We start from the raw sequence: 20,498 nt of genomic DNA, 5'->3' as shown, positions 1-20,498 counted from the left end.
CGCTCCGCACCTGGGATCAGAACCTGTGAACCCTGGGCCGCCAAAGTGCAGCACACGAACTTAACCACTATGCCACTGGGCCGACACCTAAACTATAGATTTTAACTAAGGATACATAGTATTCAAAGTAAGAGAATGATAAAAATATACACCATACTGGCATGAACAAAAAGAATGCTGGCATAGCTATACCAATATTGCATAAAACAAAATGTTAGGCAAGATGTGCTACTAGAGATCAAAAAATTATATTTCATATTGATAAAAGCTAAATTTTAGGAAGAAAAAATTACTATATTTTTAATTCCTCTATACATAAAAAGTGATAACTGTAACAGAAAGACATTTCTCAATGATACTGCAGATTTTAAACACACCTCCATCAGTAAATTATAGAACAATCAGATGGTAATATCAGCAAAAAAATAAGAGATTTGACAATATGCTTGATAAGCTGAATGTTATTTTCATATATAAGGCATTATATGAGCAACAGCAAAATATTTTATTTTCAAGTCCACACGGAACATTCACCAAAACAGAATATATACAGCCCAAATTTAGACTACAACAGGCCATAAATCAAGTGTTAAAAAAATTTTAAATAAAATTATTTAGAATGTGTTGTCTCAGCACATTAGAATTAAATTAGAACTTAATAATAATATAACTAAAACACATATTTATAAAACAAGGAATAGACATACACAAATAATATAAATAATGTAACTGTAAGTTAAAAAGTATTTCTAAATATAAATTTGAAAATATTGACTTGATATATAACAGAAATATGACATAACAAAATCTGTAGATGCAGCAAAAGCAATTGTTAAAGTGAAATTTATAGTTAAAATGCATTTGTTAGTAATAAAAAGAGGCTGAAAAATCAATACTTTAAGCACCCATCGCAAGAAGTAGATAAAACACCTCCCCCCAATACACATGCGATAGCAAAAAAGGATATAATAAAGATGAGAACAAAAAGCAATCATTCACAAATCAATCATATAAAAGAGGAATCTAATAAAGATAAAAGATGGTTTTCTGAAAACTTTAACAAAATGCCCATATCTTGAGGAAGATTAATCAAAAATTAAATCAAAGCTACAATTTACAGGTAATCAGAATGAAAAAAAAGGAATTCTATGTTAGATTTTTAAAAATTATGAGAGATAACAATTTTATGCCAATAGTTTTTTAAATTATATGAAAGAGATGAATTTCTTGAGAAACACAGATTTTCAAATTAATTCAAGAAGAATTATAAATATAAATAGTTCTATATTTATGAAATATTTGAGTCAATAATTTACAATATTGCCAAAAAAGTTCACTAGTGAATTCTAAAAATATTTTAAAGAAGCATTTTAAAGAAAGTCTTTTAGAGAATAGAGAAAAAGAGAATATTTCCAAGACAATCTATGAGGCTAGCATATTATTAATATTTAAACCTTACAATGGCAGTACAAAAAAGGAAACTATGAGGCTAGCATATCATTAATTCTAAAACCTTACAAAGACTGTGCAAGAAAGGAAACTCATACTAAATATTTGCCATAAAATAAATCCAAATATTTGAAGCAAAAATAACAAATTGAATTCAGCAATACAGAAAAACATAATATATAATAACCAAGCTTACTTTATTGCAAAGTTGAATTAATGTTAAAAAATAAATCAAACTCAGATGTCTATAGCAGTTTTACTCATAACTGCCAAAACCTAGAAGCAACTACTGTGTAAATGAATGGATAAATAAACTATAGTATATCCAGACAGTGGAATATTATTCAGCAATAAAAAAGAAATGTGTTATCAAGCTACAAAAAGTCATGGAGGAATCTTAAATGTGTATTACTAAGTGAAAGAAGCCAATCTGAAAAGGCCACATACTATATAATTCCAACTACATGACATTCTGGAAAAGGCAAAACTAGGGAGACAGTAAAAAGTTCAGTGGTAGCCAAGGGTGGGGGAGAGGAATAAATGAACAGCTGGAGCACAGAGGATTTTTAAGGCAGCAAAACTATTCTGTATCATAATAGAATGGTGGATACATGCCATCATATGTTTGTCAAAACCTATAAAATGTACAACACCAAGAGTGAACCTTTATGTGAACTATGGACTTTGTGTGTTAATGATCTATCAATGTAGGTTCGTCAGTTGTAACAAATGTACCACTCTGGTGTGAAATATTGATAGTGAGATCAGCTGTGTATGCATGGGGGCAGTAGGTATAAGGGAATTCTCTGTACTTTCTGCTCAATTTTGTGTGAATCTCAAAATCACATGCCTATCATTAAAGCTAACAAAACCCATGCAAGATCTCCACGCGGAGAAATATGCAACAACACTTAGAGAGAAAAATGTAAAAATATAAACAAACGGAGAGATAGACCACGTACACAGAACAAAGAACTCAATACTTTAAATATGTCAATTTTCCCCAAAATTGATGTACAGATTCAATACAATACTAATTTAAATTAATTACAGCAGTGCGTGTGTGCGTGTGTGTATTGACAAACTGATTATAAATTATATATGAAAATGTAATGGCCAAAAAGAGAAAAGATATTCTTAAAGAGGAATAAAGCTGAGGTACTTGCATTATCAGATATAAAGACTTATTATAAAGATTTCTCACCATTATTTGCAAAATATTTGTTTAGAACTCTGGTGATATGAATGGTTAAACAGTACACTTTCTTATGAACAGTTTTGGAGTATTTGCATAGGTCGAAGGGATAATTAATTAAAAATAAAGGGAATGTTTGTCATATACTTTTACAACAAAAACAAAATATGTCCTTTCCTTTGTCTCTTAGAAATTCCAGAAATTCTATTTTCTTTTTAATTTATGGTTTCTATCCACATTAGAAGACTTTTCTAAGTGTAACACTTCCCATTGTTCTCAGTCACCTCTCTCTGTCTCTCTTCCTGTCGGGCACAGAGTAAAAATAAGAGAAGGCTATTTTAACGTTGGATAAGATTCCTTCTGATTTCATGATATATTCTAAATTGTCCTCGAGGCATATTTTAATAAGGGGGGGGCATCAGCGTGATAATGGTGTTATCTGGCTTCATTTACAGACTTCTAGGAAAATGGGGCTCTGTGTGGAAGCTCCTTTTGTTTTTCTGCCTCCCACCCCAGGTCAGCCATTTTTCAGCATACCAACCCAAGTGCATGATATACATTTTTCTGCTTTCTGCCACGGGTTCTTTACTGAAACCACAGACAAATGCAGCTGGGAAGAAGCCTGGTTAACGCCTCTCCTCCATACCAACAAGAATGACTGGAGGATGGGAGCCCACCGATAAATATCCCAGACAACCGTCCTTGGAACAGACAATTCTAGGAGGCAACTATGGTTCTCAGATGTCCTGGAAGAATCAAGTTCTTAAATCTGCAGGAGAAAAGTCAGGTGCGGGTCTTCTCTTCCTCCTCTCCTGTCTCTCTCTGACTTCTTCCCTCACTCCTAATCCCCCCAAACACACATACTACCTGTGTCTTAGTCCTGTTTCATGCAGTGCTTTTGAGGTAACATAAAATAAAAATTGTATTTTGGAACAAAGCAAGAAGTGGCCTTTGATTTAATATGTAAAAGGCTGAGGGAAGTTGAAAGTCAGAGGTTTATATTTTAGGATAGTATAGAAATAATTACGGCACTATAGCCAGAAACGGAAGCACACCCACTCTCTTTTCTTCAAAATGTTAGTGAAAATATAGGTCGTATCATTTGCCATTTTGTGGATAATGAAATGCAAGTTGGATGGTAGAATCCTTTCAGACATGGATGTAGAATTCAGAAATGCTTAATCCTCATCTGGGCCAAGAGAAATACTTCTTTTCTGTGAACCACGTTGTTTAAACCTCTGATAAATGCTCCCATTTAATTGGAAGATAAAACAATAATTTTACAACAGAACTCTTAATGTTTTAGTGCCATTTACAATGTCACAATCTGAAACTCACTGTGATTTGTTAGTAGTCCTTAACGTTTATGAATAAGTTCTTTTCATTTATTTCTCTCTTCAATTCCGCTATAACATTGCTATGCAATTTACGTGTATAGACCAACGAGTTTAACAAGAAAATCTTCTAAGCAAAAAAAGAAAAATTTCTTGCAAATACTTTTCAATATGTTACTACCACAGGCACTTATTTATGTGATACTTTTGTTTTATTCCTGTTACATAAAGCAGAAATTATATAGAAATCACTGGACCATCATTTATATTTTTCTACAATTAAAATATTTAGAGAGTCTTAGAAACTTATTGTACTGCCTACCTCATGTGCTCATAGTCATCATTTTATTATAGTGTTGCTTAAGCCACTGCTGCTTTAGATGTTAACTGCCATATTATTTAATCAATGACATCAAACTGTGGTGTTCTGGGTATAACTGAACTTCTTCATAAACTGATAGCTTATAATGTCGTGCTAAGTAAAACAAAGAAAAATTTATGCCTGTTGTTACCACATATTTTTACTGCTCATTTTGTCTTAAAGTCTTTTCTGTTAAAACAATGGCAGGAGAGTATTTCATACTAATTTTTGTTTTTAGTCTTTGTTTTAAATTACATTAATGACATCTCCTGGTTTCCCTACTGAGTTTCCTGAAATGGAAATCTGACAGCTAAGTATAACATATAGTTCATTCAGTTTGAAAATAAAGTGAATATCTGTATATTTATAGTAGTACAATAATGGAGTCATTCTGATAATTGCTAAGGTGTTTTGAGCCAAAAGTACTTAAAATATTCAGAAAGGTTGAAAATATACTTGCATAAATATTCATTTTTTTTAGGATGGGGAAATTCTCCACCAAAATGAGCCTTGGATATGAGTGCAAAGAAAGTCAGATGAGTAAAGGTTTCTGGAGATGAGTAATTTCCTCCTGCAAGGTAAATGCAAATGTTTCAGGAGAGCAGGGTATTATGTACAAAGGGAGAAGAGATGATTAACTAAATTACTTGCTGTCCCAGATAAATTAATTTGCTTCACTGGGAAAGCTATTTATGCTCAGAGTATTTTACTGATTCGGATTCATGATAGGGTTGAATGCATATCTTCTGCCTCATGAGTCAACCCTACATTAAAGTATTTATGAAGGTTAAAAGTAAATTAATCATTTATTTCTCCAGTTCTTTTGAAGGAAGCAAGTAGATTAAACTGAGAACATGGAAGAGTTGAGGCTTCAGATAGAAAATGTCTCAAGCTTGTTAATATCTAAATGTGTAATTTTAATCAAAACTTTTATTCAATTTAATGACATTTCCAATTTCTGGTATTTAAGTGGCTGATATTGAAAATAAACATGTAATGTCTGGGTCTCCATAACCACAAATAATGAGGCTTATATTTCTATTATTGTCATTATTGTTATTATTATTATATAATGTATTGAGTTGTATGGTGTGATATCTATTTAAAAATGGGAAATAATTAAGCATACAGATGGGTTTAGGTGGGGCAACCTGCCGATGTGGACTGCAGTCACTATTCAGCCCAACACTGACATCATCTAGATAGAAACAGGAACAAACCGCAGCAGCCAGTGGGCTGTACTCTTAGCTGTCTGGCTAGTGATCCCTCATGAGCCCTGGTCACTAACCCTTTGCACTGACAGTTGGGCTGTTCTAAAAGGATTAATCCTATGGCTTCGACAATTGGAAGCTAAGGGGTGGATGACCATGAATAGGCCCTGATGGGGTCAGGATATATGAAAAGACATTTGGGTTCACCTGCAAGAGCCTGAGGCAGTCCTCACTGTTTTCAACCTCCCGGCTCAAAAGGTGTTAACACCCCTTGGCAATCAGGAAGCTGACGCTCTAGCCCAGGTATGAGCCCTAGCAACCCACCCTTCAGTAGATACAGCAGATTTGGCGCATAGGAAGTGCAGCCACCATAGCCTCCACGTGGGATGGCGTATTGCTGAAAATGCTGGATTGCCCTTGAAATACAGTGTGACTTCATTAATGCAGTAACAGCATGTTCTGTGTTCTAAACACCCAAGGCAATTGCCAAAGGAGTCTGGGGCCATCACCAGAGTTCCCAACTGATGGGGGATTGGCAAATTGATTATATCGGCTCCTCCCTCTGAGTGAGGGTTCTAAATATGCCTTGATTTGTGTGTACACTGCTTCTGGCCTAACCCAAGATTTCCCCTATTGCTGTGCAAACCAGGCCACCACCATTATGGGATTACAGAAGATGAGTACCATGTATGGATGAGTACCATGTATGGATAACCTTATCAAATAGACAGTCATCAGGGACCACATTTCAAAGCTCATGATGTTCAAGACTGGGCAAAAGAAGATGACATTGATGGAGGTTCCATCTCCCTTATAACCCACAAGCAGCAGGATTGGTAGAAAGGAAAAATGGAACATTAAAGAAGCAGATTAAATTACTAACAAGTAAAACCACCTTGGCTGGGTGGACTAACGTACTATCCCAGGCTTTAATACATTTGAACAGTCAACCAGTAGGGCCTGTTGCCCCACATGCCATTCTGGGGACCCCTGCCCATAAAGGTACAGAAGTCGTGGGAGACAGCCGTTGCCTTTACTCTCCCTAGAGATCAAGGTGCTACACTGCTGAGAACACGAGCCCCAACAAGCCTGGGAAAGGCATTATCTACTGGAATATGCAATGAGACATCCCAGTGGGATGGGTGAATTACTTCAAACCCCTAGATGAGGGGGAACTACTCAATCTCCACTGGGATCCCATTGTCCTGCTACAAACTGGACCTGCTGAAATGCACTATACCTGGAACGCAACAGGCACCATTGAAAGAGGGGAGAAGGTAGGGGTCCTGGTCTGACATATCCCTGCCCCAGTCCAGCTCCCCATGCCTGGCAGTGCTGCCTCCCTGGGCAACGTGTATGGTATAAACAACCTGGTCAAGTCCTAAAGCTGCAGCCACGTTAACATCTAAGGATCAGACCACAAGTGTAATTCTTATAGAAGGGGAAGATCTTTTCCTACAAGTTCCTACTAAATATCTGTCTCTTCACCCTTAGACGTCTGCCACTCCTGGGGTGCCCAGTCACAGACGGGCACCTGATGGAAAGGCCTTTCTACAGTGGGCCCACTTGTACACTCAGCAGTCGATCCAACTGTTGGGTATGTGGGCAGCGGCCCCTCTCTAGCTTATCAGGATTGCCATGGTGGGCATCATCACTCCATGGAAGGGATTAGAAGGCACTAAAGCAGTAGATTAGGGAAGAACAAGCTAGGACTAGTACTCTTAATTCATCTGATAGTACCAATATTGATCCAGAAACCTAGCATGCAGCACACATTACTAGTAACACTGAGGCTGGGGATTCTTTTTTTCTGTCAATCAAACTACATAGCGCACCAAATGGCTGACCAGAGGGGTCCAAAAAATGCTACCATCAAAGCAATGGGTGGCCAGACTCAGATTTGGGACGGGTTCATGTGGCTTACCCCAGATTATGGACATTTGAGTACCCAGGCACTCCTATGTTGGGAACAGAAGAATCACTCTAAAAAGAACTAACCCTGGGATATGGGATGGATATTGCTGGAACCAGGTAGTCATTCTCTCACATTAAAGGATAGCAACTGGTTTGGCACTGACTGGTTGCATTGCCCAGGTATTTATTGGGTAGCCCCTAATGGGACCCAGTGGTTCTATGGCACAAACCGTTGGCCATGGCTTCTACCTGGGTGGTTGGGCCACTGCATCCTGGATTTTCCCTCGGCACAGGGCAGAATTCACCCCATGGTAATGAAAGTTGCCAACCTCCCTCTCCTTAAGGCCAGATGGGCACATTCTGTTATCCACTGGTACAATCATTTGGCTGAAGTCTTTGTTCCCTTCATTGGCCCCAGAGGACATTGTAGCACACACAGGAGCCCTTACTAAATTCACCCAGCAAAGCTTAAACGATAGCCAACAAAGCCTGTCCTTACTGAACCCTGAAATGTCTCAACTGAGAAAAGCTGTCCTCCAAAATAGATGGCATTGGATTTTATTACTGCATCCCAAGGAAGCACCTGTGCATTACACAAATAGAATGTCTGTGTTCATAATGAATGAGTCTGCTAACGTATCATCTTTAAGTCAGATGATGACACAAGTGAACTCCCTGATACATCCCACCCCTAGCCTATGGGACTTAATAAATCAGAGGTTGGAATCATGGGGCTCTTGATGGAAAAATTGTTATTATTTTTAATAACAATTATTTTATTTATTTTGGGAATCATTATCTTAATCAGTGTTTTCTCTTGCACGTGCCTATACTGTTGCTGTGGCATCTGCCTCCAATGCAGCCAGACAGACACCAAATGAGCCACCTCCTTGCTAATAAAACACCTTGCTGACTGCCCAGGGCACACTGGGGAAGAGGGGGGCATGTAAGATTGTAAGAGTTAGTCATGAGGGGTGGAGTATTGGAGGAAGTCATCTAGAGGACATGACTGAAGGGTGGTCCTTGAGCTGGACCCAGGCAGTCAGAGATCCTCATCCCCTCCCCTGTCCTTGGAATGTACATCCACCCTCTTTTCCCACACTAGGAGCCCTTCAAGGATGCAGCCTTGAGAGAGTAATGTGTTAGCAAGACCATCTGGACTGTATACCTGACTGAATCCTCTTAAGCTCTCTACAGAAACTCTTAAGATTCGGGTGGGTAGTTTTGGAGACTACTTGTCTTCAGGATGCTGCAGACAAGCCTTGCATGTAAATTCCCTTGCTTATTAAAACTGCCACCTACCAATCTGGAGTCAATTTCTTCCATCTCTCCTTGCCCTCTGTGTATTGGGGCCAGTTTCAGATTTCACCAGGGGAACTCCTGTGGTTGTGAATCTACCCCAACCCACTGTCTGCCAGGGTGCAAGCCTGCAGCGACCCAAACATATGTTCCATTGCATGTACTCAGGTTAGTTGTTTCTCCCGGCTGCTTCACAGGGTCTCAAATTTGTCCCAGGAGACCATTGCTGCCCATTTCTAAAGTCTTTCTGCTGAAGAGGAACCTTAGGGCATTGCTCTCTCTTTCTGACCCGTCCCATCCATCTATCTATCTATCTATCTATCTATCTATCTATCTATCTATCTATCTATCTAACTCTATCTATGTACCTATCTATATATCTCTATACCTGTTTATCTATAGACCTATATACACCTATAGATAGATAGGCAGATAGAGAGAGAGACAGGTATGTAGAAAGACAGAGATAGATAAATATGGAGGAGAGATTTATTTTAAGGAATTTGCTCGTGATTACAGAGGTTGGCAAGTCTAAATCTGCAGGGTAGGCCAGCACGCTGGAGATTTGGGGAAGATGTGATGTTGCATCTTAAGTCCAAAGACAAATCTAAAGGTAGACTTCACTCTTTGGGGAACCTCAGTCTGTTTTCTCTTAAAGCCTTCAACTGATTAGATAAGGCCCATCCACATTATGGAGGATATTGGAGGATTTTCTCAAAGTCTACTCATTTAAATGTTAATCTCATCTAAAAATACATTTAAAGAAGCATTCAGGCTGGTAGTTAACCAAATATCTGGGTACTGTGGCCTAGCCACATTGACACACTCAATTAACCATCACAGTCACCTACAATCAGACATAGAATGCATGTCTATATATCTGTGTTTTCATTTTTGCTGTCTATATTGCTTCACTTTATCAGTTTAATTTCTCTACCTCAAGCTATGTTTGTTCATATTTTTACATATTTTAAGAGAATTCTCTCATCTAATGCAACTTAGTATATCTCCTCTGTATCTGCCGGTTTTCATCAAAATTGGCTTCCCTTTGCGCTACTTCTCTTTGCCTTTTAGAACTTTGCCTTTTTTTTTCTTCTGCATATTTTTTTACTTGCTTATTCCGGTGAGAAGTCTTTTCATAGCTCACTTGGCTTTTGGAATTAAGAAAGCCTGTCAGTTCAGTGCTGCACAATAAAAGATTCCTTCATTTTACAGATTACAATGTTGTATTTGGTGAAGTATCAAAACTCATATATTCCCAAATCCAACATTGTCTAATTTTTAATAATCATATTTCTTGTTTTCATATACTTCAATAGCACCAATGTTTTCTTGATGACAAACAAAATATAAATTAAAAAATCTAAAATGAAATCCAATTAGCATGCATTTGTCATTAACAATAGGCTTCATTAGGCATAAAACTTCATTTAAATGTGCTCTTCCGTAAGTCACCAAATTAATAAGTTGCTACTTGCTACTCGGAGTCTGAATAGAGCTTTATGATATTAGAGACAAATGTACCTAATACCCAATACAGTGTCTGGCACATAGTAGGTAGGAAATAAATAACAGTTAAATAAGTATGAGTTAAATGTTCCTAGATTGACGTGTCAAAATGCTTAGCCTTATGGGAGGTACCATGTGGTTTAAATGAAATACAAAATATGGATTATGCCCACAACAATTTTTAAATCACATTGAAGCCTTCAATATTTAATACATAAAACATTAATAAGCATTGTGAATAGCATGACTTAAAGGTACTCTAAATCTATATGCTACGCTATTCAAAATAAGCACTACATAATGGTGTGATTTTGTAAAACAAAGGGGCAGCATTTTCAAAAGGTATGTAGACTAGTTGACTAAAATTTTCTAAGACTATATGTAGGGTCCTCTAAGAATCGGTATCTGTGGTGCCATGTTGGGCAGATTGAGAAGAAAATGTTGCAGAGATGGACAGTGAGAAATTTGGTATAAGGGTGGTCTCTTGGCAAAATAGGACAGTGGGAGTTATGGAAAGGGCACTGTGATAGCTTTATAAATACAGATCAGACATCACAGAAAACCTTACAAAACCTGTGGCCACACCAATATGTTTATAAGAAACTCCTTTAACCTGCAAAACAAGACAAAACAAAACCAAAACCAGTGAGTGAAAGAGAGAGAGAGAGAGCACATGCTTGCAAATATTTTTCAGAAATGTACAACTTTGTGAGCTTAAATTGAGGGGAGCCACCTGACACAAATTATCTTCTAAGAATAGTATAGCCAAATAATCCAAGTATAAATTTAATATTAAACGCCAATTCTCAGGATTAAAAAATTTGCTGGCTTTGCACAGTACATAATTTAAGCTAATTTGCTTCTCTGACTAACATCTATAACAAAATTTCTCTGGTATAGTCATCAGTGACTTATTGGCAATATAAAATAATTGAAATTATCAACAGATAAAATTAAAGGAGAAGGATTAAATGATAGAGTTATAGTACACGCCAGCAATTTCTCAAAGTGAATTACCCAAATATAATTGCACATCTTTGCTGTGTTCTAAAGTTCAACAGCCTGAAATGTTATTGAATTATGCATGCATTAATAAGACACTGCATGCCAAAAGGGGAAAAATAACGGGAATAGTTTAAAATCTACATGGACTAGAAATCTATTAATGGCGTCTATGAATTATATGCTTCATTTTCTGTTACATTCACTTCAAGATGCCTCAACCAAAAAGTCTGAGGCTAATACAAATTATCCATTTATATATTATCATATTAAACTCATCACCAAAATCTTAAGAACTAAACTTTGTGCTTTTTACGTTATTTTCCTTCAAGAGAATTGACTTTTTATGTATCTGCCTTCGATAGAGCTTTGTATTTTAACATAAATAAATTTGACATTTTTGAAATAGTCTTTCATATAGTCACTCAGATAGATGACACAATTTGGAGAACATTTACTAACCTATTGCCTTTTTGGAGGGTTATGTTTCTATAAAGGAGGTGGAGCATAGATAGTATAAAGTGATGTTTATGGTCTCTCTTTCTGCAATTCTAATGAAACCAGTATTGCTTAGTTGTGAGTCATTTCCATTGGCAAACTTATCAATTTAATATGTTCACTGCTTAGAAAGATATAGTGACTTGTCTTAAATAATGCTGCTCAAGGCGTTTAATGTCAGGTATTAAAATCTAGCATATTTTAAAGAAGAAAATATTATCTGCAACGTATTTATAGAATTGGGGCATAACAGAAGAGATACTGTGAAATGTGAAAAGACATATGAAGAAAAAATAACAACTGAAATTCAAAAGTAGTCCAACTCTAAGAGATTAGACTGGCATAGTTTTCTGATGAGTGGAGGTTTTTCTCTCAATTCTTAGACATGAGACAGTAGTTCCAATGGCCTGAGAAGAAACATATGCACCTAGAGCTATCTGCAAACTGAATAGTTAAGACGCAGATGCCTTCATACAAACATGTTTGTGTTTAAACATTCTCAAATCCTTATAAAATAAAATGTTCATCCAACCAGTATTCTTCTGGATTTATGTTGCTTTTGTCTCAATCAATGTATACAAAAATACAGCTGCTAGTTAAGAAAAGATCAGCAAAATAAATGAGAAAATATTATTTTGGAAACCTAGGGGGAATACCCATTATAGAATGCAACTCTGATTTGGAATGCAATGGTTCATGTTTGGCAATGGAGTTCCTTGCTTAAAACATGTATTTTAATGCATTCAAAAATTCTTACTCAGCAATAAATTTTAAACATTTAAAAATTTTTTATGAATTAATATACCCTCATTGTTTAAAAGACGTATGTCAGTAAGTCTTATAATGAAAACTTTTACTCACATGTGTGAAACTTCTCTTCTCTGTTTTCAGACCCCTCAAATCGTATGGTAATTTTTCATAGAACTTATCTCTATATTTCTAGATTACCTGATTGATAGGCTGTTTTATGATTTATGCATTTTATACATAATCTCATGAGAGCTGCAAGGTAGATAAAACCTTCCTATCAGCATTTTCATGGTTAAATCACAATATTTGGTTAAATAGATAATCTTTACAGTATGTCTATGAAAACACTTATCAATACTGAGTCTAAATAATATAAAACAATTACTCTTTTCTTTTTGATCTCTTTCTTTCTCTCCATTTAACTATTATCTCATTATTTTCCTTACGTGATTTTCCATGTAGTTATCATTAATTTTATGCAAGTACACAATTCTGCCACTTGCCTTTCAACAATGTATTTAAATGTTTAAACACTCAGTTCTATTAGTTTTTCCTGTAAAGACCTCTACCTGGAATCCACAGCCCTCTGACTGCTATTTGGATTGTATGCTCTTTGGGTCTGTAATATGGAAATCCAACTGTGGATTCTTTATATAATCATTTTAGGATTTCCAATCACATATCTCCTGCATAGATCCACCTTCACAAGAATCCCTCATTTTTATATTTTTGATTTACATTCTACTTTGCTGGAGCACATCTTTCATTGGCTTCATTAGTTTCTTTAAAAGGACTGAATATTTATAAGCTACAAATGAGAGAGATAAACATACATGTAAGAGCACATACAGACATCATCATAAAGCATTATAAAGGATGAAAAGAATATGCACAGTAGACTAATCACTTCTTATTGTTAAATTCACCAAAAATGCTTCTCACATAGTTTTTGAACATTTTTACAACGTACATTCAATTTCTATAGATATATTACATTTAATATTATCTGGAAATAGTATAATGGTTACCATTTTAAAGATAACTTGAAATATCTTACTAGCAAAAAAGCCAAAACATTTGTTAGGTTGTTTGTTATGATATTGTAATACATTATACATTTTATATAATTAGCTTGATCTTATTTCATAATATTAAAATTCAACTTGGCAAAATCTTTGCTTACTAATTGCTAAAGAAGTGACAAGTGAATTTTTTTTTTTGTGAGGAAGATCAGCCCTGAGCTAATTCTCCTCTTTTTGCTGAAGAACACCGGCTCTGAGCTAACATCTATTGCCAATCCTCCTCCTTTTTTTTTCCCCAAAGCCCAGTAGATAGTTGTATGTCATAGTTGCACATCCTTCTAGTTGCTATATGTGGGACGTGGCCTCAGCATGGCTGGAGAAACGGTGCGACGGTGCGCACCCGGATCCGAACCCAGCCCGCCAGTAGCAGAGCGTGTGCACTTAACTGCTAAGCCACGGGGCCGGCCTGACAAGTGACTTTTTAAAGGACTCTTTGAGGCTTGTTTTCTTCATCTGTAACATAATAGAGGGAATGCATGATTTCTAGCATTATATATATTTATTTTATTAAATACATGTATGGTATGTCGAAGGATTTTACATTAAGTTGAAATTGCTGAAATCACATTAGATCATCTTCTATCCAAAATATATAATCAATTTTTAAATATGAAAGGTAGTTTATCAGAAAGGAATTTATTGTTTTAGAAAACAAATAATAAAATCCACATTTGAGATATGTAATGACTACATAAAATAACTACCTTAAGAAAATTATAATCTCTAATTTCTTCTGTTTGATTTACTTATCGCCAAATAAACTTGTTTTATTTAATAGAAAATGGTATTTCATTGAATTCACAAAACCGTATCTGGAAAATAAACATCTCTTATAAACTGGCTAGGATGTTGATGGGGAGAACAAGATAATCTGTTTTAATATAATTCTATTCTATGTTCAATCATTTCCTTCCCTTCATAAGATAAAATTCAAATGATATGCAATTGTTGATGTTTTAAGATGTTGTCTTTTTCCTTCCCTCATTTTGAATTATAGAATAGCTCTGTTTCAACAAAAATCACTCTAGTAGATTTATATGTCACTTCTACTCGTCTGGCTTGATAATTTTCAACTTGGACAATTGTGTCATGCAGGGTAACTGAATCAAGTACATTTTTCTGAATAACAGAGCGAAATTTATAAAAGAAAAACATAATTCATCATAGATACACCATGAATGTGTGTAAGTACAAGTTGATATGCATCCCCATCTACATGGTCAGGAAATCATGACTCATCTTGGTTTTTGTTCAACAATCTTGAATTTTATATGCTTTCTATATTGTTATTGTTTATCTCTATGCTCTTATGATTAATTTTAGAAACAACAACAAACGCAGCAAGTAAAACAGGCTTTGATAGCCTCAGGGCACTTCCACAACTGGACTGGAAATAAGATTCAAAAGAAATTTGCTAGTGAATCATAGTAAGCATTTAAACACATAAAAATAAATTAGCAAATGTCATTAAGTCTGTTCTGCTTTTACTGCTATAAAAGAGATATATTTTAAAGCGATAGAGTTCAAATGAATACTTGTCAATTAAAGTAATACGAATATACAAAAATGCTTAGAAATGAAAACCTAGGATCTTATAACAAGAAGACGCAAATTAATCTTGTGGGCCTCCATAAGAGAGATTATTTTGGGGTGACAAAGCATAGTTAAAGATCAAAGGTGCAAAAGGAGATTATAGAGTCACGAAGCTAAGAAAAGTCCATGGGTCAACATAATGGTAAACACAGTGCCCTGAGAGTTAAGAGATGTAGCTAGAGAGAAAAATAGAGACTGGATTATACTAACCTTGAGGTGTATTTGAAGGATGACAGATCTGTTCTAAGAGCAATAGAATACTATTCTTTATTTTGATTATTTATTTTGAGTAGAGTAAAAGATATTTGTTAGATACACAAAAGTCTTCTCTGTCACATTTCTATCTTATTTCACTTATATCTTTGACACTTTCTGTCTCCTTTCTTATCTTTGTTGAGGGTATATTATTTCCTGATCTTTTTTGGATGTTTTAGCAAAAACTGAAATCTTATTAGTCAGCTTCTAAAATGAGAATTGCAGAACCAGAAATTTTCTCAGTCCACTAATGCTATTACAGCCATATATTTACTAGAATATGAATTCAGCTGAAATTTAGAATAAAGGATACCAGAAGTAAGTATGTAAATACTTTAAAATGATTAGTGATAGCTACCACAAATTTTGGTATTCCAAAGTAAAATGACTTCCCACCTAGAATTTTATATCTAACAAACATTAGTCAACCCTTATGGTAAATAAAGACATTTTAATATATTGAAGGGCACAGTAATTTTATCTCTCAAGTATAATTTTTGAGAAAGCAATAATATTCTTCACCAAAAGGGGAAGAAAACAAAGAGTAAGAAATTTGTAAGATCTATGGGCATAGAATGCAACTGGTCTAACATAAAGAGATACAGTCAAGTTGTCACTAAGAAGAAACATAGAACTGGTGAGTTATTTACCGTTTTTAATCTAAAGAGACAAGTGTTCCAGTTTTCCAACTTAGAAATTTTCAGATTAATGAGTGTTATATGCAAGAAAAATAATTCTAAAAGAATAAGTAAATTATTCTGAGTCAAAAAGAACATTTTTAAGTTAGGAAATACATTCATAAATGACTTAGTAACAATATTTGTATAATAATAATAAAAAAATTGACTTGTTTCAAATAAAGTTTCTGGCATAAGGATATTGGAAGGACAGAAGAGGACACGATCTGTGGTGGTTTAGGGAGGTGATATTATAAGATACCTAAATTTTCTTCTTCTGTGAGGTCTAGGCACTAGATAGCATTAAAAAGTGAAGAATCAAACAGTAACAATAATAGGTACATTAAATAGATAAAAGCAAGTAAGTATCATAAGAAAAACTTAAGAGTTAAAACTTGTTGGATCTGGTAATTCATGGATAAATGTGTATGTGGATAAAACTATTTCTGTAATAAGTATTATAGTATTCTTTGACTATTTAAACAATGTGCATTAAGCATTTGATATTTAAATTTCAAAGAAAAGATTTAATATACATCAATTTTTTATCTGTTCAAGAAGTAAAGGAAGCTCCTACCTCTACCACTTTACAAAATAATAGAGAAAACTTACGTGATTATTTTCCAGGTTATATTAATTTTTAATAGCACGATCAAATGAGAAAAAGAAGAAAATTTTCAGGCCTTGAATTTCTCATTTAACTGATTCTATGATTTTTTTTAATGGAAAAATTGGATTAGAATGAGAGTTGCTGGGGTTTTTTATGGACTGTTAATATATATTTAAGCCCACACTCATATATACATATACATACGCACATATACGTATATTCTATTTCTATTGATTTTGAATATATAGCAGTAGAAATTAGCCGCTAAAATGGTTGTTGAAAATTTGTTTTTCTATTACTTTGCACCAATTACCTTCATAATGTTAGGTGGGAATTAGTTTGATTAGTTTGATGAAATGTTCTGATTGAGACACCTCAGGTATAAATCAAAATTGACTTAATTTAATTTCCATTTGTGATTTGATTAGAATCATATTGGAGCTAAATATGCAGATGGGCTAGAATTGACAATTTTTTTTATTACTTGAATTTCATTTTTGGAAAACCTAGTCACTAAAAAGTATTAAGTGACATTTAAAGAGCATAATTTCCATGTATCTATGATTTAACTCCTTGATTTATTTGGAGAATATTTTCTAATGCTCCCATTTTTTTTTGTTTCATATTTTTAGCATTATAGCTGTATGTCCTGTGTTCTAAGAAACTTTAATTTTTTGTTTCATAATTTTTAAAGCCTGTGGCTTCCAAAGCAAAATATTAAAATATTCATACTCCCGAGGAACTTAAAATAGAAATATGATCACTAAAAGAAAGTACTCATACAAGCATCAGATTCTTGAAGGAAATCTTGCCCTAAACTGTAGGGTAACGTGTTGGTGGATGCTCTAATATATTAATTAGAAGCTTCTGACAAAAATCTACCTTTATTAGTTTCCTGTGGCTGCTGTAACAATAACCCCAAGCCCGGTGGCTTAAAACAATACAAATTTATTTTCTCACAGTTCAGGAGTCCAGAGTCTGAAATCGGTATCACTGGGGGGAAATCAGCATGCCAGCAGGGCTTGCTCCCTTCAGAGGCTATGTGGGGGAATGCTTCCTAGCCTCTTCCAGCTCCCGGTGTCTCCTGGAATTCCCAGGCTTGTGGTTGCATCTCTCTAATTGTTAAGGGCAGTATCTTCGAACCTCTCCCTGCTCCATGTTCACATTGACTTCTCCGTGTGTGCAACGTCTCCCTCAGTCTCTCTCTTATAAAGCTACATATGATTACTTCTAGAGCCCACCAAGATAATCCAGGACACCTCTCCACTCAAAATTCTTAGCTTAATGGCATCTCCAAAGACCTCCTTTGGTGCCATATAAACTAACAGTTATAGTTTCCAGGATTAGAATTTGCATTTCTCTTAGGGGGCATTTTTCAGCCCACCCTACTATTACTTGGCTTGTCAGGACTACTGGGTTCCTCTGATTTCTCTAGAAAACGTGGAGAGTCACTCAAAATTACAACGGTTGTAAGAATGCACATTGTCTCTCTGTGGCCCGGAAGCCATTCTGCCTGGATAACATCTTGAATCTTGCTACTCAATATGTAGTCTCTAGATTAGACCAGTAGCATCAACAACATGTGAGACATTGTTAGAAACGCAGAACTGGGCAGACACATCCCAGAGCTACTGCGTGAGAATCTGCATGTTAACAGGATGGCTTATATGTGTAGGTGGTTCATATACACCTTGGAGTCTGAGAAACACTGTGTGTGTATGAGTGTGTGGGTCTCTCCAGACATGTCTAAGAAAAACATCGCTAACTTTTTAAAAGGTTGGAGGTGATGTGACTTATAGAAAGACAGATATGATTGACTCAAGATTACATTTTCCTGTCTCAATAATCTTTAGAAACATGGAGTCCTAGATAATCATGCAAATAATTGGTAATCATTTTAAATGCAAGTAGTTTTAACTGCGATTTCAGAATAAGTAGCTTTCTCAGACATGTAGCTTAACTAATGAAAATGAGTTTTATTTGTATTTCAGATAACTTGTTGTCCTTCATATTCTTTCTATTATGAAATTTTTGTCATGATTAGTTTTTCTTCAGGATGTGGTACGTTAGTTTGTATTAGCATAACAAAATATATTTTGTTTGACCAAAGTAGAACTAAGCTGCAAAACGCTTAGGAGTGCAAAGGTCTTTGCTCAGTGGTGCCACGTGTTCACACTATTCCTCTCATTTATGAAGATTATTCTTGAGACAATTTGTGTGTCACACCAATTATCAATAAACTATCAGTTTAAGCATTTGCCACCTACAAATCACATTACTACTTTTACTTAGATGAACAAATTGCAAAGACCTGTAAAATATAGTCTGTTCACTTAAGTGTTCAATCTAATAGGTGAAATATTAACATTTGAATTAAAAAATCATTAAGAAGTGCAAAAGTTCAGAAAAGAAGTACTATGGAAACTTAGAAAGGATAATATTGATACATGCGTGAAGTATACTTATGTAGAAAGAATTCCAAATTGTCCTTGAAAAAATGGAAACAAAAGTGAGAGTAACAGGATATTCAAAGTTCAGATCCTGATTGGAGGAAAGGCAAAGGGGAAAAAGCATGTAATGTATTCAAGAGAGAATTAAGAGGATAGGGAGTAATATATTGTTTTATGCTTTTATTATCATGCAAGAATTACCTTCCAAATTATTGAATAAACATTTGCGTATGTTTTACCTTCTTATAGGGATATTAACTTTTTTTATTCAGCAAAATACCAAGTACATGGTTGAGTTAAATAGATTAGTTAACAGAGAGCTTAAAAGCAGCCTGAGAAATTCAACGATAAGAATTTATAAAACTAATGTCAAATTAAAAGAGAAACACATTTTGAGTTAGGAATCTTGAGGCAGTTTCTTGTGGCCGAAGTATGGAATAGCAGTTGGAAATTGTCAAAAATTAAGCTCAAGAAGTAAATGGAGGCCAGACATGAAGATTTTTATATATTAACCCAGGCTGCCTGAGTCTTACTATGCTTGACACTCCTTACAGCACTCAACAGGAATTACTCTGTTTAAAATCCCAGTGATTCGATGAGGTAGGCACAATATGAGTCTCATCTCATAGAAAGGAAGCCGAAAAACAAAGCAGTAAAAAAGTAAGTAAAATTCTTAAAGTTTTAACTAGTAAATGAAATTACTGAGATTCAATCCTGGAAATTCTAAATCCAGAATCTATACACTAAGCCATCATGTCAAACTGACATCTATTGAAATGGTAGCCTACTAAGTGGAAAAGCCTAGCTAGGATTGACTGATAGGTTAGTTGGTTGGGAGTCAATAGGCATTAGCAACTGGTGGACAAGATCTTTTGTGTATCAGTATGGACAATTATATCCCCTTAGGGATTAGAATACACTGTTGGTGGCAGTAGTATCTCTGTGTACATATAATGCCTGAATGTCATCCGTTGTCTAATTGACTCCTTTCATCTAGTTATAAATCTATAGTCAAAGTTGGATGAGGTTTTTGTGGGAAAAGTTTTTCAATCAAGTAATAAAATAAAATTATATATAAAGATGAAATTTAATTTAAAATATCTGTATTTTGTCATAAAAAATAAAATAGAATTATTTTCAGCTATGCAAAACCAAAACATAAGCAAACGTAAAAGGATAAGTTCAATATGCATTTAGGAAATCACATTATGTATTCATAGATTATAACTCATATATTAAGAATTTTTGTGAAGGGCCTGAAAGTATTCCCAAACTTCTGAAGTAGACACCATGAAAAATCAAGATAAAA

The sequence above is a fragment of the Ceratotherium simum genome, chromosome 27 (genome assembly GCF_057802395.1).
Source record: "Ceratotherium simum simum isolate JZ-2026a chromosome 27, ASM5780239v1, whole genome shotgun sequence".
Classification (NCBI taxonomy): domain Eukaryota; kingdom Metazoa; phylum Chordata; class Mammalia; order Perissodactyla; family Rhinocerotidae; genus Ceratotherium; species Ceratotherium simum.
This window is presented reverse-complemented; position numbering follows the sequence as displayed.